Below are 24,613 nucleotides of genomic sequence, written 5' to 3' on the forward strand. Positions count from 1 at the left end.
CAGAACGGTGTCCCCTCTGCGGAATTATGTGCAACTCTAGGTTTCTTTTTATTTAATGCAACATTAACATACACATCTACACGCTAAAATATTAAACCTGCATTACAGGCAACGATTTGCCCAACTAATTTACATGAAAGTAGAATAAATAAGAAAGCCTTTTATTATCCAGTTAAAGAGACCAGCAACATTTATAAAGTTGCAGAGTCCTTAAGAAAAATACAAAAGCATTCTTGCTGCAACAGAAAGTTTCCAGGAATATCAAAAACTGTAAGTCAAGTCATGGACTTCTTTTGTAGGCTATTCTTGCTTTGTCTTTAATACTGGTGTGCTGCTATGAATAAAATAACCAAGTGTCCTGCAGTTAGTGCTAAGCATTAGTTACTATTTTGTGAAACTAAGTTGAAACTTAAATGTCAGCCTTCAGTGTACATCTGCTGAGATTTAGTCTCTTCCCAGAGTAAATCTATTATACTTCAGTCAATAGATGGGATATAAATAAAGTAGGAGCTCTGTGCAGAGTCTAAAACAGGAATTGCCACTGTATTAACAGGCTTATGGCAATGTTACTTAGAAGTATTTGTTTTAAAGTCTCAGCAGGCTTGTCCTGATGCCTATTGTGTAAAACCATCTGCCGAACAGACAGAATCGATCTCTGAGTGTGTCCTGCTTGGTTTGTAAATTTACCTACTGTGACTAAGTACATAACTCATTATTAAAAACAGTCAGACCTGGTCTTCCCTGGGGGTAAACTAATGTTTCTCATCATCCTTAAAAAAACCCCACACAACAAGAGATAAGGAATAGGTAAGGCATTTAAATAAGAGCCGTTATTTGAAAGGCTTACTCCCATGGCCTGAATCAACATGCAAACGTGGACTCCCAATCATCTTCACAAGATAATTATAATTCGTAATTGGCACTTCTAAAGCGTTTTCACAGAGCTGTGCAAATATTGACTAATTAGCCACACCAGAATCCTGTGGGGTAGGTGAGCGGCTACACTAACCCCGCTTCGTATCTGAGCAAATTGCTGGGGAGAAAAACCCCGACCCTCGCCCGCTGAAGGGGCTGAGAAGGTGGGGACGTTTCCAGCCCCGTGCCCCTCGCCCAGCCCATGCTGCTCCCACCGCTGGCGTGTTACCTGCTCCTCTCTTCCGGATAGCAGATGAGAGGAGCTCTGTTTTAGCAGAGCTCTGGAAATAGTGGCCAAACCTCAGTTCGTTATCCAAAGTGCTGTCAAACAAAAGGTCTAGATACTCAAATGTCAAAATAAAGCCTGAGGATCTGATGCAAGTACATGCAGTATTTACACGAGGATGGTAGCTTCTGCTGAGGAACACTCAAGCAATGCACAATGCACAATTGTACTGCACAATTATGGCTTATTCCCAGAAAAAAAAAATACTACACAGGTACTTGTAACTAAATAGTAGCAAAAGAGCTCTACATGTATGGAGTAAGACACTCCTTTTACTTAAAATTCAGAGAAATCTTATTATCCACTGTGTACCCTCAATGAAGGGTGAAGAAAGCATGGAAGTCCTGATAGAGCCTCCAAGAGGCTCTACCTTCATCATGTAATAGAACACGGAAGGCAAACTTAATGTCATTAGCTTAGAAGAAGAGTCTAAAAACGGAGTGAAGATCCTTGGAGGCCACAGCAGCTAGAAAGTCAAATACACCACTGAATATTGCCTCCATTAAATCCAGCTTTTCAATTAAATCGCCCTTAGGAAAGTAACGATTAGTCATTAGTGTCTCAAGTTTTCTGGTTTAAACCAGCAAACACTAATGATGGCTTTATTCCAGAGCTTTGTTATTAATCACCACATTCAGGGGTGACAAACAGGTCTTTTCCAAATAATTGTATTATCACAAGATTACAATGTATACAATATACACAATGTGAATCATTTTTATTTGGTGCAATCCTGCTTTGTCTATTGAAGCCATTGGTTGTATGTTGCGTCTGATTTCAGCTACAATCTCTTTAGGGCAAAGATTGTGTCCCTGTGGTTTTGTAAAGCCTCATTCACAGTTATAATGGCATATAAATTAAATAAATAAGGAACTGAAGGAATTTATTCTCTGTTTATCAGGAATTCACAAGTGAGGATTTACATATTTTTAAATAGATTTTATTCAGATAATATCTTCCAGAGATCTGGTTCACTTCTGCTGTTTAGAAATTGGGAAATGGCTTTTAATTTAACTGCAGCAACTATCTAGGTAAAAATAATAGCAGGCCAAATCAAGTTCGTGTGGTGACTGGTTGAATACTAAATCCAGTGTTATTCCACTCTGAACTCATTCTCCACCCTGGTTCATGTGTAACTGCTTCTGAGACAAGCAAGTTTGCATCCCTGGTATAGAGCATTAACATGATGGTATTTTAACTACTGCATTAGTTATCTACTCTGAGCAAGGCTAGACAAAACACATAGTAGGAACAGAGCAGAACTGGATGCTCTACTGAGCAAAATTCATCAAAAAATGCCCAAACCAACAGAGTACAGATTAGGTGGCTCAGGCTGCAATATGATAAAAGGGCAGAAAGGGCTTCTGTGCTCAGAAGGTTTATATTGGTGGAAAGAATGGAGAAACAGTCCAACAAAAATTACTAACATTTTCTAAATTTGGCACTCCTGACCACTCATCCCCAACACGCCGGAGCAGGGCCTGGGGGACCATGGCCACAGCCAGAAGCACATTGTCAGTAGTAATACAGGAGAGTCGTAAGCCAAAGCAAGTCTATAGTAAAGCTCCATATGCCATACTTTTTTTGTGCACGCATTTTCCTCTTCAGGAGGAAGACAGAAAAAAAAGAAGTGGCAATTTTTATCTCTCTGTATAGAAATATGTTCATGAAAACAAGCGTTCAGCCTGCTCTGAGGCTTTGATGAGCAGCTCAAAGGACCTCAAATGACTGCTGGGCTCTCGCACCTGGAACTGGCAATTTAGTGAAAACGCAGGGCAACTTTGGTCTGTAAGAATAAAGGGTGAAGACTAGGGTGAGTGCCTCTTTTCAGGTACACCAGTGTTCATCTACAGTAGGTAAAACGCAGCAATACTGGTAAAATGAGTCGGCTGTGTTATTAGAAAGGTTAATTGTCCTGGCTAGCCTTCTGCTCTTAGAGACCTGCAACTTCACGTGCCTGTAAGGTGAGGGGTCTGGTCCCTACGGCTGGAGCGTGTAATTACAGATGGACATTCCCCATTCTTCAAGATGCCAAGCCCAACTCGTCAAACTCGTAATCTTTCTCATTTTTCTTTTTGGTTAACAAAACTAAAACCTGTAAAGGGAACAGCATGTGAGGTCAACTCCTTACATGAGGATGGAAAACGCACCCATTTGCACAGAGTTAATAACATGTCCTAAAATGGCCATTCACCCTCAAAAGCCATTAGCATGTAATAGCAGCTGCTCATCCTCTGAGTGCAGACAAGTGTTGGAAAGAGGTGCTGAGAGGCTTTGTCCTAGAATTACATGCCACTGGTTTAAACATTATGTGAATAAATTATTTTAATTGCCCGTATCAGTCTGGGACTGAAATGGCCCTATATGGGTTGCTATCTTGGTAGGAGTGGTACAAATGCTTTTCTCTGGTCAGGGTGTTGTTTGAGAAGAACATGTACATACCTGAATGTCTAGAAAGCCTTGCCACAAAATAAAATGAAAGAAAAATCACCCCAATGAAATAGCTTTGCAAAATATTAGCTAGTAGTGGTAGTTTCTGACCATCTTGCATACGAAGATCCGATTTCTTGCAAGTATAAGCATTGAAAGAGCAAGAATTGTTATTTTTGAGATAAATGTTACAGTTCAAATGTCACAGACCATATTAAAGGCATTCACGGTTGGCTCTGGGATTTAAAGAGAGAAAAAAAAAAAAGACACTGTCGTAAGAAGGTTGGTGGTGATCAGTGTGCTAATGACCATGGGAGAAACACGAGAATTTTTTTTTTTAAGCATCATTATCTAGTGGCCTTGAGTGCTAATCAAAACAAGGACTATAATGCCTGCTTTAATGGGGTTTGTCTCAGTAATGCTCCTAAATGGAATAAACTACATTAAACCCAGACAAGCTAGGAAGAGAGATAAATGGCAAAAAAATACACTGAAAACCTAAAGATTCTTTTAATCTACTATTAACTGAGTTACCATCCATGGCATTCACAGTTAACTGTGAGTTTGTAATCCATTTCCTGAACTAAAATAGAAATGTTGCTGTCCTTCCGTTTAAAACAACAGATTAAATAAGGCCCAAATTAACCTCCAGAATGGCTGGTTGGGCAAATACTGTATGAGAACAGGCTGCATATCTATTTTCTTCTTTAAAAACAGGGAAAGCAGCTCCCCTGGAGTTTATAGAGGGAATCTGTCCCCACCGAGGTAGGGCTGCACGTCAGCTGAGCCTCTGCACATCACAAGAAGGATGCCCCAGCGGACCAAGGACCTCGCACGCTCCGTCACCGACCACTGCCATTCCCCATGGCTGCAGTGCTGGAGGGACAGACGCTAACTGATCTCAGCAGGCTTCGGATCATCCTCTTAATGTTTACGGGAAGGGGCACTGAATGCCAGGAAGATTAAGTCATCGCCGTCATTCTCCTCCTCCTTTGGCCTTGCTCATCTCTCCTCTGCATATGCTGGCCCAACGCATAGCCATGCTGAATTTCTTCAGCTTGATACCCCAGAAGATCAGTTACATTTGAATCCCTCAAAAGCAATTAAATAGGTCTTCTGATGTATCTATTTTGCTGTACCTCTCACACTGAGATGGGAGGATCCTCAACAGCTGAGGGGACAATCCAGACTACAGGATTTGGGGCAGATGCTGCAGGAAGAGGTGACAACTTAGAGATAAAATGACAGCCAAGGTATAGAGGTAGTGATACTTTTATGTTCATTTAGAGGCAGGAGTGAAATGTTTCCAGGGGTCCAGTCTTGGAAAGATGGATTAGCTCCTTGTTCATGGTGTACACAAAATGTAGGATCATGCACCTTATCTTGAGGAAATTTTCAGTGAAGGTCTCTAAAAACTGAATCTGTAGCTTAGGGAACGTATAATTCATTCTGTAATTAATGGGTTCCCCCCAAGTATTATAGAGAAAAAATTCCTATGGTTTGTATTGCTTTCGTAAAACGGTTGCTCTCCTGCTCTCAAGGTACTGTGAAAGGTCAGTGGTGTTGAATATACATGATTTATAAAGTACTCTGGGATGAGAGGTGCTGTGTAAATGTAAAATATTATTAGAGCATACTCTCCTTAATTGACATACACTGAAATGGAATTGGCTGTGCCACAAGAGCAGAACTAAGAAACCAAGTTAGTCTGATGACAGCAGATTGTCTAAGGCTACTGACAGTCTACAACAGCGCAAGCATAAATTCATCTCACAGACAGATTTACCTAACGCTGAAAGTTATTGCTGTTCATCTGCAATAGCTGATAATGTGGATATGAATTTGAAGACTGTGTTACAAAGAAATGACTAAGTAGGCAAAGATCACAGATTACTCCGTACCACAATGAAAAAGCAGCTTCTGAAGCAGCTGTAGGCATGGGAGTTCCCGTGTGGCCCATCCACCTTCCGCAGAAACACTGCCTTACACAAGTCCGTTCTCAAGTATATGCCAGAGATGCCTGGGATGCCATGGTCCTCATGTGCTTTGCAAAGCCACCCTCAGATGGCACTTTTGGACTCAAAATATGCATCCTATTTATCCCTGGCTTTGATGGAGGCTTCCAAGTTCCCCTTGCAGATTTGAACCTCGAGATTTGTTCACTTACAGCTATATCCAAAGAGGCTTCCTAAAAACCAGTCTCCTACCGAACTGAGCGAGAATGAGCCCCATGCCCTCTCAGGGAACCATAAATTATGCTTTCACCCCACTTTTCGGGAGAGATTCCAATTTCTCTCTTTCTTCTGACCACAACAGTCTACACTTTAACACTGCAATAAATCATCAGTTTGAAGTAGATTTTAAAATATTTTAACAGCTGGGGCAATGACATTACTACTCCACTTTACCGTAAATGGAAAAACTCCCATTCCCCCTCCCAAAGACAGAGATTGCAGATCATATTCTGAATTCTTTTCAAAACCTAGGCCAAAAGATCTCACCAGCACAGTCTGTTCCCCTTCACATTATTATTCCCACTCTCACAGACTCTTTTATCTAATTCCCTTTCTCCCTGAAGTTTACACTGTCATTCCAAACATTTTTCAACTGCACTTCTCGTCCCTCCTTTTAAATTCCCTCTCTCTCATTGGCCATCTAAAACCCTTCCTCAAATAACGCTATTTTCTTTTAGAAAAACCATGCCATGAATTCAGCACTACAAAGTAATCTGTTCCTACCTTTTCTCCTGTGCTAAAACAAGCCATTTTAGATCCTTTTTTTTTTTTTTTTTGGGGGGGGGGGGGGAGAAGCACAACACAGCACTTTAGCAAAAGTATATGAGCTTGCTGCTCCTAAAGGGAAAAACTTAAGTTCTTACTTTTGAATGTATTCATGCTTTCCCATGAAAACTGATACATCTGTCCGGGAGGTAAAGCAGATTTGGATTATCTATATTTGAGAGAATAGTTACATGAAGTTACATGAAGTTATTGCATAAAATGATTGATTTTCTAGCAATAGAAGTTTTATTCAAGGATAACGTCGAAGTTGTTCTCATCTATGCAAAACACTTCTCATCCACACAAAAAAGGCTCTTAATTTCCTCTATACTGAAAAAAATGCTGTTGTATTTTTCTCTTCAGTGATGACTTGAGTATTTGGTTTCTTCTACTTTCTTTGGATAATTTTTACTCTTAACAGATTTGCTCATTTGGCTACAGCTAAATTGCTGTAGTAATGGCAGACAATGACACTCTTAGGCTACGCTATACGTGATTAATCTGTGCTCCAACTGAAAGCATTTATCATCTGGGGGCTACCCTTCCCATTTGTCTTTTCCCTATATTTCTACTTCTCCTTTCCTAACAAGGAGAATTACAAAAAACAGTATGGGTTTTTAACCTAGGGAATGATATTTTTAGCTCTGAGGCCTATGTGTAAATGTAAATTTCCAGCTGTTAGAACAAAGAAACACCAAATGTGAGGCAGATGTTAATATATTACCCATTGTTGGTAATACAAGCAAAAATCAACTTTAAAAATTCCCCCGGCTATTTCAGTAATGAAAACTTAGTTGCTTGGGCATTTACATAGACGTGTGCCTACAGAAATAAGATCTACCTAGTTTCTCACAATCCATGGAGTCTAGTCAAATCCTCTGTGTTGTTTCTTCCTCTTCTGATATTAACAATCCATGGGCTAGAACGTATAGCCAATGAAATAATCTCCAGATGTTTCTTCTGCTTAGCAATCTGATGAACACCCAAAGACCATTTAGGGTCTCTACTTCTTAGCATCTACTGCATGATAAAGTCAAGTGGTATCTGGAGGATTCTGTAGCCTATGCTATTTTTCAGGACCATATTCAGCACCAAAAGTTAAATCCCATGTCTGGTTTCTATCAAGTACCACTTGACCATAAGTCTTCAAGCACTTGTGAAGCCAGTGTAGGCAGAGCTAATGAGCAACTGCTCTGAGCTCCCCAAGAACTCTGCTTTCCTTCGAATCCACCAACTGAAAAACCCACAGCACGTCTGTGAATGAAATAAGGTGCTTCTTGCTGTATCTAGTATCTTTGTTGCTTCTTCCATCTTCTAACCTCTGGAAACTTCTGAATTAACTGTCCTGGCATAGTGAACACAAGTCATAGCCAGAGGCACGGAGGAGCATGGATATTCAGAGCATACTTACGGTTTAGATTCTCCTCCAGGGTTTCCAGCCTCTCTCTAGCTCTTACCATCTCGCATCTCTCATCATCTCATCTCTCTCATCTCACATCATCCCTCCCACAGACCTCGGATCCCCATGAATCCTGAAAGTCCTTCCTTCTAACGTTAATACTGCAGTGACTTCCAATCGTCTTGTGTCAGGCACATTTGTGTTTGTAATTCCTTTCACACTAGGCAATTCATTAAGGGCTCTGTTTTGATTACCAAAATGTGTGAACACAATTTTCTATCTCATCTATACAGGGTCACTCTTATGTCAGCTCATTTGTGACTATGACAGTCTTTTCCCATCCTAAAGGCAAAATGGTGTTTACATTTGGTTAGTTAAAATATTTACATTGCACATTCAAATGATGCGTTTTCCCAGTGACAGGGCTCTCTGTGGTATTTCCTCCCATACCTACTATGCAGCGGAAACAGATGATTAAGATGAATATTCTGGGTGTCTCTAAACAAGAAGATTAAGGAAACAAGCAGCATAGCTATACTATACTAACGCTGCTGGACTTTGTAATATCCATGTGGACTGTGTAATCTGCCTGGCACTGCATGAAAGCCTGTCTTTTAGGCCCCCAAATCGGAAGAGCTACACGATTTCCAGCCATCAATCAAACAGATTCTTCATTTATTGACCATTTATTTGTTCACTTGGTGTGTGAGGTAGAGTAAAACACGACAGACGTAGGTCCTGGGAGAGGAGGTAAGAATGATGCTGTTTGCTGATCATCAGTCTGCCTGCGGATGACAGCCTCGAGCGCACCGTGTCTGAAGGGGTGCAGGGATGACGGGGGCCGCAACCCAGCAGGAGAAGAGAGAAGTGAAGTTGAGAAGGAAAGGTGACACTAAAACTGGCCGGGGAAGGCCACAAAGCAATGGTATTTCTGGGAATCAGAAAACACACTGGACTCTCCTGTTTTAATTAAATGCTTCAAAGTTGAATAAAATGCTGCAAGTGATGCTGCACAGGGACCTGCTGCACCAAGAGGTACACCAGACACACAGCATGATCCCTTCCCCAAAGGGACTGTTTGAGGCTCGCGGGAGAGAAAGAGTACGCATATAAAACTTCATACGACAGTGACATTCAACATCATTTCAGACATATTATCATCTACACAGTAAACAGTTAATTTTGCTCACATATTCTGGTCTGTTATGACCGGAACAATGAAGGACAGCCATATGCAAGTCCTTCTGAGAAGAAATCAGAGGCAGAGTGAAGCACCTTCTCACATGGGAACTCCGTAGCAATGCAAAATTAGGAAGAAGAACTTAAAAACCCCGGCTCTCAGTGGGGGTATTCCTTACCTTACAGCACTGTCCACCCAGGTCTTCATACAGGCTCTCCCAGTGAGGAAGCAAAAACTTCTGTGCTGAAAAAAATGATGAAATGCCGGTTAAGAAGTTACCGCAAAGGCCCTGCCTGTGCTTACGTCTATCACAAACTCTGCTGCATCGTTTTGTTTACAGAAACATATACAATAGATGAAAGTTGGCTATGTAAGCAAAAGCTATCTATTTTAAATTGACCCTGCCCGCTTAGTATCAGATACTCTGGAGGAAATGGGTTATAAAAGTCACTGTATAAATGAGGCATGCAGCATTTAGCAAACAAACTTCAAGCAGGATAATTTTATGTGTGGGAGACGTATTTACTCCGCTTTTTTAAACTAACAGTGAATGAAACTTTGTGCTTGTCAGTTAAAACACAGCAGTAAGAGTAAAGTAACAGGCTCTACACTAGTGTAAACCAGTGTATTCACAATGACAAACGACCAATTTTGATTTAACGCAAAACCACATTTATCCACATATATTTTTGTTTCCTGATAAGAGTGCCTATAGCAAAGCATCCACTGAAAAACGGGTGTGAATTGCAACCCCTTAATTATTCTGGTTCCATTTTTTTGCTTGTGTGGACAAGCTCTGATCTGGGATTTCCACACTTGCTGGTCCCTGACAAGCACAAGAAAATCATGCAGACGGCACAGAATCTAATCTAGGCTCTCACTGCTCTCTCTCCTGGAGGTAATGACCATAAATATCTCTCATTTGATAGATTAAAAAAAAAACCTAAACAGGTCTAAATATGTTTATCATTACTTTGCAATGTCCTTCTTTACTGTAGCAGGTGTTGTCTGGAACGTGTCTCCCTGATGAGAAGGGCATTGTTAAAACGCTGATGTCCCAACGGCAGGATGCGGGGTCCAGCATCATCCCCCCAGCCCTGCTGCCCGGCCGAGGAGCCCGCTCCCTCAGCGAGGAGGGGTGCACGGGGAAAGCCTCCGTGGAGGGAGCAAACAGGCTCATTACCTGCCCGCCCGGCGCCCGACACGGCCCCACCGCCGAGCAGCCTGGGGGGCTGCGTACGGCTTAGCGGGGCTGACACGAAGGGGATGCCGTAAACCCCCAGGCCAAGGGCCAGGATGAACCCAGGTACCGCATTTGGAGCGAGCAGTTAGCAGCCTCGCGGTTTCCCGTGGATAAACGTTATTTCCTCCGGCCACCCTCACTCGCTGGCCCGCTGTGCCAGTCACCTCGCGGTGACACAGCTTGCAGCTCCTGGCCTTTGGCTGGCCGGCTAGCAAAGCCCCGCCGGTTTTGGCAGAGGGACATCCAGCGTGATGGGCAGCGGCTGCCACTGTCACTAGCAGGATGCTTTCCGGAGTTTCTCCTACAAAGCAATGTGTTTATTCTTTGAAACAGTTGCTCCCTAAAGATTAAAACCGAACAGGAGCACAAAAGCAGCGTGTGTCCTCTGGGGCTGCTACGTGCCATCGGGCAAACAGGAGGTACGAGCTGCGTTCTCCCAAATTACACGCAACGAGCGGTGCTGCGCTGGCAGAAGAGAGTAAAGTCCTTCAGCACACAAATGATACTCTCCTCTTTTTTACCCCTTCCTTAGAAAAAAAACAACAAAAAATCCGCCAATATCTTTCAAACGCCACTTGTGACATTACGAGCTCCAGATCTGGAGTTGTGTCGGGGGGTCCCCACCGCAGCTGAGCCCATTCACCCCAAAAGCACGTCAACCTGGGAACACAAAATGAACAACAGCCGCAGCTCCAAGGCATGCACTTTTAAGACCACGTTCGTTATCGTCCCCAAATAGCAGTACACACTCTCAAAAATATAGTTAACAATTACAAGGGACAGACAGCAATAAGAACAGCAAAAGACCGGGAGAAGTGCTCAGACAAAATATACCTTTACTTTAAAACTAGAAAAATAATAGTAATTTAAAAACTACTAAAAATATCATCGAAGGAGTAAGAACACAGGAGAAATATCTGCACAACAACATAAAATCTGTTTAGCACAGTCTGTGTAATCTTAGTTATTACAAAGAGGCTGAAAAAATAAATGCAACAACGATTTTTCTTTCTGCTGAGGTGTGTGGAACAAATGTTAATTTTTTACTACTGTACAGGATGTTTTCTACCCCAGGGAGTACCTGCAGGGGGGAGGAACTGTCTCTGGTAATAGGAAGAAGTATTTACCTTGCCTAATGGCTATATGTTAATGTATTTCTACTAGCAAAATCCATTTAATATTGCATATACATAGTAGCTTCTGGCTTGAAAAGTAAGAAAGCTGGAGAAGGAGACTAAATGGTCTTTTCTTCCTCTGACGGGAACACATACAGATTTTCTCACTACTGGTAATGCGAACTAAGCCCACATAAAGGGGAACAGACAAACTTCAATAACCCTCAGCTGCAGCACGATGCCACCATGAAGCTTTATGCTCTTAAGGAGTACAGCAGACTTCACAACTTCTCCTCTGGTCATATCTCCCATATTTTAATTAATAACCAAACAGCAGCAATCACTGCTGTGCTACTATAAAGATAAAAACCTTACCGTCGATTAGCACGGACTCTTCGTGCCAGACCCCGTTTGCATTGTGCAGAAGACACCAGGAGAAGCTATTAGCGAGGTGCTATGAAACTCCCTCTTGTCGTTAACGCAGCTCTAGGAGTTTCTCGACCCCTGTCCTCGGCCGCTCGCCGATTCCGTATGCGCGGCGCAGATCCCCACCTTCTCTGGCTGCCAAGCCGGCCACAGCCTGCGAACAATGCCGCCTCTGTCAGCCCGCCGAAAGAACAGTGGCACAAAGACACGCTCGTGTACAGCCCCGGACTTTTTTTTTTTTCTTCTTCTTCTTGGAGTACAGGCTGATGAGAACGGATGGGAGAAAAACGCTTATGTATTTGTGATTAGCCAAAGCTTCGTTATGGTCAGGAGGAGTAAGATGGTGTCGGCGCAGGACGGGCACCCCGGTGCCTAGGGGGGAGATGAAATCTGCACTGGTGAGAGTGCTCCCTGCCTCGCTTCGCACATTTTTGTTTCAGATCCGTGGGTGGCTGCGTGAGCAAGCAGCCGAAATAGGGGAGGAGTTACACGAAATGCAATTTATGACTTGAAGCCTTGTTTTCCTTTTCCAGAGCAGGACGGAGAGGCGAAATCGCAGCACGATGACACAGCAGCGTGCCTTACACACCCCACCTGCCGCCGCCCGCCTCCCCAAACTGGCTGGGAAAGCTCCTCTCCCTGCTGAGGCGTTATCCCCGGCATGGAGCACGGATGCGGCGGCTGCTCTCGCACCGCTCAGAAACCACACTCCGGAGAGCCTCTGAGCACGCTGGCTGTTCGCTCCCTCCCCACAGCACTCCCTGTTTAATTTTCAAGGAGGCACGATGCTTCACGGTCGTAACGAGCGCCTGTAGGATGAGACAATGAATGACATCCTCAGCAGATGTTTACAGCTGTCACTAGGAAGAGGGGAAGACGGCAGCATCTTAAATCCCAGTTTTCTGCAAAGCTCCCCTTGGAAATCAGACAGGCAAAGTAGAAACCCCTTTTAAAATCAGACATCTGTATTTTTCTTGTTTTGAACGGACTATCGTGTGCATGTTGCACACATTTCACGTAACTTCAGCTTTGTTTTCTTTCCTATCAGAAAACGAGAAGCAATCTGGCCCGGCTCCAGAGAAGTCGGTGATGATCCCTGCTGAAACCAATTGGAATTTTACAGTTTAACTCAAATATTCCCCAGCCAAGCTCCACGATAGAGGGTAGCCGTTTCAGATTCCTCCGCATTAATTATAGTTCAGATCTTAAAACACTGCAACTGAACACAGCAGCAAGCAACAATGCGTTTTCTTCTAGAAGCAAACACCAAGGGACAGACAGCCCTAGGGTGCAGCACAGCTATGAACTCATTCCAGGTCCCTGATGAACCATCGCAGCGTTACACTAATTTCCCATGCAATTAGTATTAATTGGTGACTTGCTGGCAATCCCCCAGGGGCCCTATCTCACCCTTTTAGCAGGTCCTACCAGGTCAGGCTTGAGGATCGTCAGCGGGGCCAGGCAGCCATCACTGGGCTCGATTTTGCTGTTAAATTTTTGGGGAACCGGCAAGGGTTATCCTGAGTAACGAACAATCACAGATATGCCACTTCCAAATTAATGCATATGAGTTTGTAACATGAGACAGCAAAATAAGAGGGAGATTTCTAGAGGGAATTTATAAACGTTTTTTGAAAATAACTTGTGTCAAAGTATTTCACTGAGGCCAAACCCCAACATCATTTTCAGGAGAACTGAGCGGCAGTGCCAGTGGATAGTAACAGCCCAGTAAGACTCTGCATCTTGTACTCAAAATTAAGCTGAGAAAGGAGAGCTGCAAATGAGCAACCACCTCTTCGAATTTTATTCTTTAATAACAGTTCTTAAGGAAATTTTTTCCTTTTACCTATTAAGAAGATCAAGTTATTCGTCTTAAGCATCTTGCCAAATGGACTTAAGCAGGATCAGGACTGCTTTATATCAGCAGAGCCCCACGACTCCGTGGCATAAACAAAATAAGATGTTCTTTGACAGAACATCATAAACATCTAAAACATATTTCAGAGTAGCTTCCAGGGTCGGTATGACAGCTGATGCATCTCCAACGTGATCTCTTTTTGGTCTTCAGAATTACGTAAGTAATCTCAAAAATCCACATACTTCTATCCTTTAAAAAAAAGTGCTGAGGCAGTTGTTTAGAGTCAAAAGGATGCCCTAAATGAGAACTGCATGGAGGCCAGCCTACACACACCATTCAATCACTAGTAAAGGATGCAACATCTAATGGTAAAATACATTAGGAAATGCTTGTTGCTAGAGGCAAGCAGAATTACTTCAACCAAAACAGGTCAAGTATAATCAAGAGCAATGTCCTACAGGCCAGCTTTATTCCTCCTCCCTTTTGTGCTTCTCCTAAGTTTCTGGTCCACATGAATCAGTGGTCCTCAGCATTACTCTTCTCATACCATTTTCCTCCTTTACTGTGCAACGTTTGGGAACCGCAACATAGCATCTATAGGCTGCCTAATGCAAAATATCTAATACATGGTATACTTTGGCTTGGCGGTAGTAGAGAATATTAATGATGGTTACTTCTCTTGGAAATCTTGGGTCTGGAGCAGAGGAGAGTGCTACAGCCTGCCTATGCCATCTCACTTCCTCTCTAACCATTTGCACCTCTAGCTTTTACTTAAGGGCTCATGATGTACTTAGTGTACGCAAACTCAAATGTGAAAACCGAAATTCATAGTATTTACATTGGTCAGCAGATGTATAGAGATTTATCATTTACATATATGTGGTTTATATGACATAGTTTATCAATTTTTTCCTTGGAGATCCTTCTCTCTCTGGATCTTTGTGATCCTATTTGATTTTGATTTTTTAAAGGCCTTATTGTCTTTTTTCCCCCCATCTATGGCATGTAAAGACCAAGCCATTATTTTTTTAGTGTCACATGAAAAATGAATACTTTCAGATTATTCTCACAATTATTTTAAAAGTACAGAAGATGACCTCATTTTCACTGGTGTAACCCCACAGTAATTCCATTAACTTCCAGTATCTTTGGATGTACACCATCCATCTGAGATGTCCCTCACCTCTATCTCACAAATCCTTAGCTCTCAAAGGGTATAAAACCACAAAGATATTGCTCAGGACAGTTTAGGTGGCAAAAGAGTTTTGTCATTCAGTGGAGGGATGGATTAAGGAACCACAGAATGAACGTTTCAGAGATCTTTTCTGTAAAAACATGCAAGAGGAAGGAGCACAGTGCACACTCTGGCAGGGACAGTAAGGTGCAGTATGCGTCTTTGGAGTTGCAGAAGGATTATTGGATTTCTTAGTATGCTGCTACTCTGAAAAATCTGGTTTGCTCACAGGCTTTTACAACACACACACTTTCACACTCCTACTTTACATCTACAACTAAGAGACAGACGGATACAACGTTCAGTTTTCAGAAAACACAAGACCAAGAGTTTCTTTCTCCAACGAAGAATGCCAAGACTTAGTCACTGCCACTCTAATACCCTGGTATCAAATTCAATCTTTACAAATATAAAGCAAACATCTTTTAAGCAAATTATGAACACCTCTATTCATACAGATAAGAGTTACACTTGTAAATTACTTCTCTAAATAGGTGTTACATCAAATCTTCAACTAGTCCAAGATAGATGTGTTCAGCCTGCATCACGTGATAATGAAGCCTTAACCCTAGAGATCTTAGTTAAATTTGGATTAGCTGTTGATGAACACCAATTTGATAACACTGTTTATTCTAGACTTCCTTTAGTTACAGGTTTTCCAGTCAAACTTGTCACTGCTGTTTCTTCCTGCATTAACTTTTTAAGAGAGTTACTTCCACTGACAGTTTTATTTGTAGCACTGCATGGCATCAGTGCCTGCACCTCATCAGGACCTTCCACCTGCCTGAGCCCAATGCTGGATGGCACCACGTCCTCTCCATCTATGGGAGATCCAGGGACTAAACACATAATTACACTTAATCAAGCATCACCTTTGGTCTGGCTGGGAGCTTGTCAGTCCTGGGAAGTACCTGCGTATCTCCTACGCATGCTGAAGACATGCACACGCTGGACTGCATCCACTGCTGAAGAGGGCTGTATTTCATTTTGAGCTGTCTGTCTTACTGAGGTATTTTACTTGGACGCAGATCATTTGGGTTTACGGTCTGTTCTCTTCTAACAGCTCTTGACTAGCTCAGGTGAAGACATCATCTATACAAGTTACAGAAGACGTATGGCCATGTGGATTTTAATTTGGCATCCCTATCACATGTCTAAAGCCCCTTCTTAGAGCAGACAAGTCAAAGCCTTATAAAGATTTAAAGTGTACCAATACAATCTAAGTTTAATATTCTGTATTACGAGAATGCAAATAATTTTCTTAAAGCTTTTTTTCATGGAAGCTGGTTTGAAGCGTTTTAGTAATTATGAACTACTATACATTCAGCAAAGCATTTTTATAAGAACACCTGATGTCGTTTGCAAATTTCTTTCTTCTCTTTCCACCTGTCAGATTAGCACTGATAATGGAACTGAAACTTTCACCTCATCCGCTTCCAGCATTTATCAAGCATTTGAGCATGGCTTTTTGATTTCCATTTGTAGTCGCCAGAATTTCCAACTGTTTTTTCACCCAAATACTTATAGATTTGGGCTTGCTTAGTCCAGACAAGACCAAATGTATTCAGTCTGCTAAAGTCAAGACTAAATACATACATATGGTTTCCTAATGCTACTCATTAGGACATAGATGGCTACAAACGTGCTTCCTTTGACTTCAGCTTGACTTTTATTCTTCCCTGCAGCTTGCTCATTTTTATTAAAAATGAAGAAAGAAATCACATTACCAAGTTTTCATTTTCCACTCTTCCTAATCATCAAATTTATCCCATTTATAAGGCCCAACTATTCCATGACAAGAGCTCTTTAGACCATTTAACAGGAGCAAAGTCTTGAATGACCAAGGATTTTCTTTTTTTGTTTAATCCTCTCCTGCATCCTCCCACTTTTCCTATTTTCCACTCCTTAATTAAATTTCAGGTCAAAGCTCTTTCTGACTCATGACATTCAAATGTTTTCAATTTGGTTAAAAAATCGTGCAAATCCATTATCCTATATTGTCATAGCTAACCAGGAGAAACTCTCCTGAATTATTTGGATATATGGACAAGATCTGATTATCTAAATCAAATTGCTAAACTCTAAATGCACAAGGGAATATAATTTTTTTTTTTTAAATGTCAAATCTGATTAAAGTGTGCTCAAAATAATTGGCCAGACCATAGGATACTAGTGGACAGAGGTTCTGGAAATGGAAGTGACACCATGCTAATTGGCAAAACAGCCACCAGAAGATACAAATCTATTTAGGATTCAAGGATTTCATTCTGAGCTTATAAATGCAAAAGACAAAGAATGACATCGTCCTGTCATTTGTTGACAAGTTGCGACAGAGCAGCTGAGAAGGAGGATACCTGTGTCACTACCTCAGCACCAGCCAGGAGGGCTCTGCATCCTGCCTCCTACGGCTGACTTGCTTTTCCAAGTCCTGATCCTGTCAGACCTGTCTGAATTATCCTGGTTTTGCTGCCAGGAGCGGTGGCATCATACTCAGCAAAAGCATACCAGATAAAACTGTTTGTATTCAGGAAACTGCATTATATGAAAAGTAATTATTAAGATGTAATTTTCTCTGTATAAGCATTTGCACAAACCATACAAGTCCTCTTACCAGAGCTACTGCTCTGTAGAAACTGTTGGAAGCACGTTTAAATATTGAATCAGTGCTAAATATGTCTGTAGCATTTACTTATTCATAAATCCAGGGATATACAAAAAAGAAAAGGAACCACTGTTAGAAACTTTATTTAACCACAGTGAATTGAGATAGTGTTTAATACTGGAATATTCATTTCAGGAAAAACAGGATGGGATGTAGACTGTCAGCTAACAGTTCTTGGTCTCTTTGATTATCACTATATCCTTCACAGTGAAAACTAGTCTAGAAAGCAGGAAAAACAAGACAAACAACCTTAATCCCCTTCAAAACATAAATATAAAGTTGGTTAATTACATCAAACATTTCTTAATGCAACCAAGGCTGTTTGTGCTGTCCTCCCAAGTAGGAGGACAGAGCAGAGAGCTGGCTGGCTGTGCACCTGCTTCACGTGGCACTAGCCTGAAATCTAGAAATACTGCCCAAAGTTTGACCTATGTTACTGGTATAAAAGATAAAAAACAGCCTAAAGAAGCTGCTGGCACCTCAAATTCATAAAGCTCCTGAAGCAGATGAACAACAGATCAGTAAGGGAAGGCGTTTCCAGCTTCTTTCTGCTACTGTTTTGGGATTTTATACTTTTTGCCTGGAATCCACACTACCTGGGAGAGATCAGACCTGGTTTTATATCTAATATTATATTGGCCTTCAATACTTTGTTCTCCCTTGGACATACTCACCATGGATGGATTGGCACATATCTGAAAGCCTCACCCAAACTTGGTTCACAAGGCTGGACTGAAAGAATGTAGAGAGTAATTAAAAAGGAAACTTAAAACAGCAAATGTCTCAACTGTCTGATAAAGCCAGGCTTATGCAAGGGTGCTGAGAAACTGGACCCTGCCCTGATTTCCAAGTATATGTTCAACAAACACTTGTGAGCATGAAGTGGCCCGTAAGCCAGAGGTGCCTGACCACCAGGGGAGCACTCTGAAAGCGTCCATTCATAAAAGTTTTCTTCTGATCACACAGCTTGGCCGTGACAGAAGCTGGTTGTTGTGTGGTTTTTTTTAATAACTAATAACAACATCATGAAAAGTATCTCGAGCATCAGGAATCCATCACAGCCATCAAGCAGAGGCTCAGCCTTCAGCGTGCCTCCACTCCACCAGCCTTTGATACATGAAAGCCAGTATCTGCAATGGAGACCTTACCCTGAAATTATCAAGAAAGCCTCTACAGGACCACAGCTCAATAAAGCACGTGACACCAAATCAAAGCTGCTGAGACAGACCACCACCGACAAGTCTTCATCTACCATGATGCCTTCATTTCAGTGGAAGAGTCTTGCAGCTGCCTGCCGCTTGTGTGCCATCACCTACCACCTTCCTCCCACGCGTGGGAGGTGGCAGATGGAGCGGACTGACAGGCAGAGAGTGCAGAGCATCGCTGCTCTGACCAGCGCCTGGGCAAGGAGGGCTTCCCAGAACATTTGTATGTCTCCGCCTTTGGAAAACAACCTTTTAAATCACTCTGCCAGCGGGAACTCCACGCGATGCTTAAGGAATCCTGCAATAACTTGTGGATGACAAGATTTTATTTTTAATCTTTGAATGTGACCTCTGTCATTTTTACATAAGTTGCTGAGATGACCAGTGGGTTAGCGGAAGCCTATTCACCACCTCCAGACTCCGTGCTGGACAAAATACACTGGACAAGATAGTAAACAGTATTGCCTATGCCAACTTATTGAACTGGGAGAGATGCTAGCATAAAAGCCTAAAACAGAGATAAGAGAAGGGATTTGCTTGATCGAGCAAGCTTTGCCAGAAGATCTAATTGCACACCACAGAGGATCACATTAGCCTACCTTTAGAAAAAAACCCACACTTAACCAAATCCTGAAATTCTTCTTCAGTATTTGCATAAAATCCATGGGAACTGTATGGGCTTCAGCATGTGTTTTCTCCCACACCAAAGCAGCCAGATGGACAGACAGGGATGTGAGAAAAACATTTGCCGTTAAGCCTGAGGGGAGATGAACAAGTAAAGAGGCCCCCATGTGCTCCCCCCCCGCCCAAAGCATACACCCTCCCCCTGTACCGAGAGCCTGGCTTTCACAGAGCTCCCTTCCCTGCAGCGCGGTGAGAGCAGCGGCGGGCAGCCGGTGGGCAGTACTGCTGCCAGCCCCTCTGCCACAGCCAGGAAGCGTTCCTGGGGTGCTCCGTGCTCTGTCGGAGCGGGGAGCGAGCCCGGGGCTCCCCACCTCCATTGCCCTGCCATCCAGCACGGCCCTGGGAAGAGAGGTCACCCTGTTTCCTAGCCGTCAGTTATTGCAACACAGAAGGTGGCTTTGTATAAATAGTTTTTGTTCTACTAAAATTCATCCTCCCTAGCTTGTTTCCTTCCTAACAGTTGTTAATGGATTTCATTACAGTTTTTCTCCTTTTTCATGCGCATTCCTCCCTCTGTGAGGAAGGAGTCGTAGCAGCTGCAGCCAGCTGTGAACTTCCCCACCGGGACCCTGACTGCTGCCTCTGAGACATCAGCGACAGTCCCACGATGATGGAGAGCATCTGAACTTCAGACAAGATCACTTGCTGCTGCCGTGGGAATCTGGGCAGCAAAGTGCTGCTCACCTTGCAGCCGGGGAGATGAGAGTGCCTTACGCACTGCAAACATTTCATTTGAAATCTGTGGGGCAGAGGAAACAAATTCATCATGCAATATGTTTAGGAAAGCCTCACCTTCTCTGAAGCGTTTCAGGAATAATGTTCAACAAATGGTAGTTGTACCCTCCCTACCTTTGCTTTTACTGTCTGAGGAGGGGAAAGACAAAATATTAGTTCTCTTTTTCCATCACTTTTAAAACCACATTTTCAGGGTGGCTGTGAGCATCCTCTCTGTAGTAGGCACCAGAAGTCACAGTGCGTCAAAGCCTGAATCTTCGCTCAGACAAATCTCCTAGGAATATCAGCTTGGAAAGCATGCCCTGGGAAACTGATTCCTATTCCCTGCCACTGGAAGCATCACAGCCGATAATCCCAATTGGGCCAACTAATGCAGGTCTCTTGATTTTTTACTTTCCTAATTTTGTAGAACACAGAGAAAATAAACTCAAATAAGGGTGGCTTATCTCACATGCGTAGCCCCTTCAAAACTAAACCACAGACATTAAGAATGTGAAATACCAGCCACATACAGATCTTCTCCAAGAGATCCTATTAACACAGAGATATAACTGGGCTGGCAGATACGCTTTCAAAAATTACACACAGAGAAATCTCCTTGCCTCTCTTTATGAAGCAGCTTTTTTTTTTAAGTTCAGTCTTTCCATTAATTCCAAATCCTGATTAAACAAAACTTACTTTGCTTGTGGTTTATGAGCTTATGACCAAGAAGAGCTTCATGCAAAAAATGCGAATAAGTTAGGCAGTCATTTAGATATTTGCTTATTTAAATAGGAGGCCGTTCTGTGCATGAATTTAATGTTATCAGTAAGCACAGGAGGTGTCAAATGCTTTGGCCTTTATGTTGCTTCTTACTGATGTAATAATAATTGCCAGTAGCTCCTTTTTTAAAAAGTAAAACACTCACAGTGCTATTTGGGGTTTTATAACAACATTTAACATGGGGGAGGGCATAAAAGGATAAGCAACTGAAGTCATGCCTCCAGACAAAGTACTTCTTTACCACCCACTATAATTGCATGTACAAAACCACTGCTAACAGATACAAAGACCAGACCAGTTAAGGTCTGCTGTTACCTGTAACCTACCATCTCCAACTTCTGCTCTGTGCTTCCGTTCTTCAGCCACCTCTTTGCTGCAGCCGCATCCCCGTCCTTCCCCTGCCAGCTGCTCCAGCCCACTCCTCCGACAGCGATAGCAGTACCCCTCACAGCACTGGATATTGCTTACTTGATTCATCACTGAATCAACACAACATAAATCCCCCAGGCACGCCAAAGCAACACTACATTAATGCTCCATCTATGCTGCAAGAGCATCTCTCAAAATCGTTGCAGATGACCATGGCTTTGTTCTCGCTGCACTCGGGCCAGGAAGTGGTTAAAACGGATGGGGAAAACCACTGCAAATAATCTGAAAGACTGCATTCCCATCATGTTTGCCACTTAAAATCCTATTTTTGCCTGTATAAATCTTTGTGCAATACTGCTCTGTTGAAATCATTAGAAACGCTTTGGCTTTGTGCAGGTGGAAAAGCCCAGAACCTGATCCAGCGTGCAGGAGCACCACCGCTTTGCCTGCCACGAGCCTGCGGTGCCGGTCAGTCATTTATTTCTCCAGACATCCGCCTGCTTAGGAAGAAGCTTTTACAGGAATTGTTTTAACTACATTCTGTCCCATGCAAACGCGCAGCCAAAAAAATTTAAACCCTGCTCTTGACATAGTCTTTTTCAATACAGATGGAGTTCATAGGAACCATTTATCCTTCACATTTGTGTTTCCAGCTTTATAATTTCCATTTCCTCAAGACCCCTTGTCATATCTCATTCTTATTTTGGCGCTAGCCCTGAAAGAGTTACAGACATGATTATTTTGACTCAGCATCGTCTTGCTATCCTCAATTCTGCTGTAACGTAAAAAAGACAAAAGCAAAAGCCCTACTGCTCCATATGATTTTATGTTCTTACTAATAGTGTCTGAAGGGTGGACGAACGCATGAAAACAAAACAGAACTGCACGCGTGCAACGTGAAGGATTCCTATCACTGCAGAGACCTTATCTTCTGTGTTTTCCTGACTCTGCGGTAAATTAGAGACAATCCCAAATGGTGAAAACTGGTGAGGAAGTTTGCTTTGCAAACAATTCCCTTAAAAAAGCCTTGCAAGGAACTATTTGGTAGGGTTAAAGTTTTTGTCTCTTAACCATGCAATTCTCTACTGAAAGTGGATAATGTGAAGTAAAGTACCGGAAAATGAAGTGGCTTAAGATTATACACAGTCAGTTAGGCTTTCTCTAAAGAAACATTACATGGACCCTTTACAGCTTGCAAAGCTGGGTTTCTAGAAGCCAAAAGAAGCAGCGTGGAGTAACTGAAGGCTTGTGTCAAAGGACAGCAGCAGGCAGGATCCCGCACAATGGGTTTGCATTGCAATCGTACTAATACCCTCGTCACATAAAAGGGCAGGAGTGATAAACAGGAATGAAAGGGAAGATTAATTCCTAGTGGCTTTTACAGCTAACAGCCATACCATCGGGGCAGCAACACCAGCCAGGAAGTTTTGTTCTCCGTGGCTAGGTTGGTCCCCACTCCAAACTGGGACCTTGACTCTGCGGCATCGCAAGCAGGACACCTGACAAATGCCACAGGGGAGGAGGCTTTGGAGAGCTGAATGTGGAAAATATATGAGGATGCAGCACTCTCCTTGTTGCTCGAGGATACCTGATTCTGGCCATTGGACCAGCCCATCATTTCTCCATCATGTGTGGAAACATTTCCTGCAGGCTCGCATTCCCCGGAGCACTGCAGGAGGGTCTGGCAGCTAGAAAGGAGAAAGATGGATCTTCGAGCCTCTGGAAAGATAGAGGCAACTCAGGATAAGCAGGTTAGATGGGTATCTGTGCTAGAAGAACAAGCAGTGAGATCAATGCGCTTGGTGGCTAGACTGGATGGCCATCTGAGATTCACCAGGCTGGAGTTTTCTGTCCAGTAGCCTTCCAGACACAGTTTAGGAAAAAGTACCCTGACACAAGATTTAATATCCTTCCACGGGAACAAAAGTGCAGAAACCTCAAGATAACCTTGCACCAGTTCCCGTTCTCCAGTGAGATCCAGCTTCTGTCTGGTAAATGCTCAGGAGCTCCGCAAGGCCAAAGCTTTCACATTCTCTTGTGGAGCCTGTGTTGGGAGTCTTAAAACAGAGCATGCCTAGTTCAAATAATCTCATTTATGGCTTTAACTTTTGAAAGGAGCAAAAACAAAAGCAAAGAAATGACACTAGTGATGCTTGCAATCACTGCCAAAATGTGGATTCTACCATATGAGCTGAAAAATTAAAACTGTAACATAAGAGTTTAAGAGTGTAGGAAGAACTAGGTGAAATCAGAGCAAAGATGTGTCTTGCAACAAAGCTATGAAAAGTGTAATAAATAGAACTGGCAAAAATGCTGGTGCACGCAAAAATATAACAACAATAAAAATATTTAAATCATCAAGTTCAAATTAGAACTACTTAGACCTAGCTACAGGTATGAAAAGAAATACACCTATAAGGAAGAAAATAAAGTGATATGGACTTGACAAGAAATGTAATTATGCTAAAATAAAGCCATACGAAATTGTGTGCAAGTTGAGAAAGACTCTTTGCCTTTTTTTTTTTTTTTTTAAATAGTACAGCTTCCCATCTGCTTGTGGACAGCAGACAAGAAGAGTCCCGAGGCCCTGAAGAGATCCATACCAGAAACCTCCACACTCACTCTGGTGTCCCATAGCACAGCCACGCCAAGTTCAGCCCTCCATACCTCGCTGAAAACGTGTCCGAGCAAACCGTGCGGCTCCGCGTGGAGAGCTGCTGGGCCCCTGGGGAGCTCACACGTCCCTACAGACAGCGCTCTTCAGCAGCACCAGCACCCAGGGAAACCATCCTCCAGTTTTGGCACTAAGCTCACCTAGGGGCTTAACACAACTGTCCGCACTGGCCTGCAGAAATTATGTCTCTCCTGGGCACGACACCCCGGTGCGGTGCATCAGGGACAGGCGGTGGCATTGCCGCCGTCCCAGGCACGGCCTCAGGAGCCAGGCTGCCTTCCTGGACAGGCGCTCGGGGCTGACCGCGAGGGAAGGCTCGCTGCAGGAGAAAAGCCAGGAAATACAGAGAAACCGAGACAAAAGTTCTCTCCTCATTCTCCGCCCGTACAAGGACCTGGACCTTCAGCTCTTGAGCCAAATCGTCACTTTTCAATTTTTTGTCCTCTCCACCCTGAGCGCCGATACTGTGAGCCCTCCCAGGCTGAGGAGACCGCTGCCACATCGATATTCGGAGTGGAGATCCTGAAGAAAGTTCATTTATTTTTCAGAATTATTACAGTTAATTGGAAACATCTGCTACAAATATCTGTATGCCAGAAGCATCCCAATCTACTAGGCAGTCTCTGCAGGAATACCCACTCCATCCTTTCTGGATA

The 24,613-nt window shown here is 42.9% G+C and overlaps 1 protein-coding gene across 5 annotated transcripts in view; it reads right to left on the reverse strand.

The window, feature by feature from the left end:
- PAG1 (phosphoprotein membrane anchor with glycosphingolipid microdomains 1) overlaps positions 1-24,613 on the reverse strand; it is a 108,294-nt gene that overhangs the window by 32,356 nt on the left and 51,325 nt on the right. For 2 of the 5 annotated variants that reach the window (XM_075494857.1, XM_075494859.1), the window contains one exon: positions 9,169-9,233. The gene's annotated coding sequence lies outside the window, so the exon portion shown is untranslated. Of the gene's footprint in view, positions 1-9,168; positions 9,234-11,723; positions 12,137-24,613 lie in introns of those variants that run through there. The other 3 variants (XM_075494861.1, XM_075494860.1, XM_075494858.1) reach the window with 3 other exon arrangements.

Source organism: Mycteria americana, chromosome 2 (genome assembly GCF_035582795.1).
Source record: "Mycteria americana isolate JAX WOST 10 ecotype Jacksonville Zoo and Gardens chromosome 2, USCA_MyAme_1.0, whole genome shotgun sequence".
Classification (NCBI taxonomy): Eukaryota; Metazoa; Chordata; class Aves; order Ciconiiformes; family Ciconiidae; genus Mycteria; species Mycteria americana.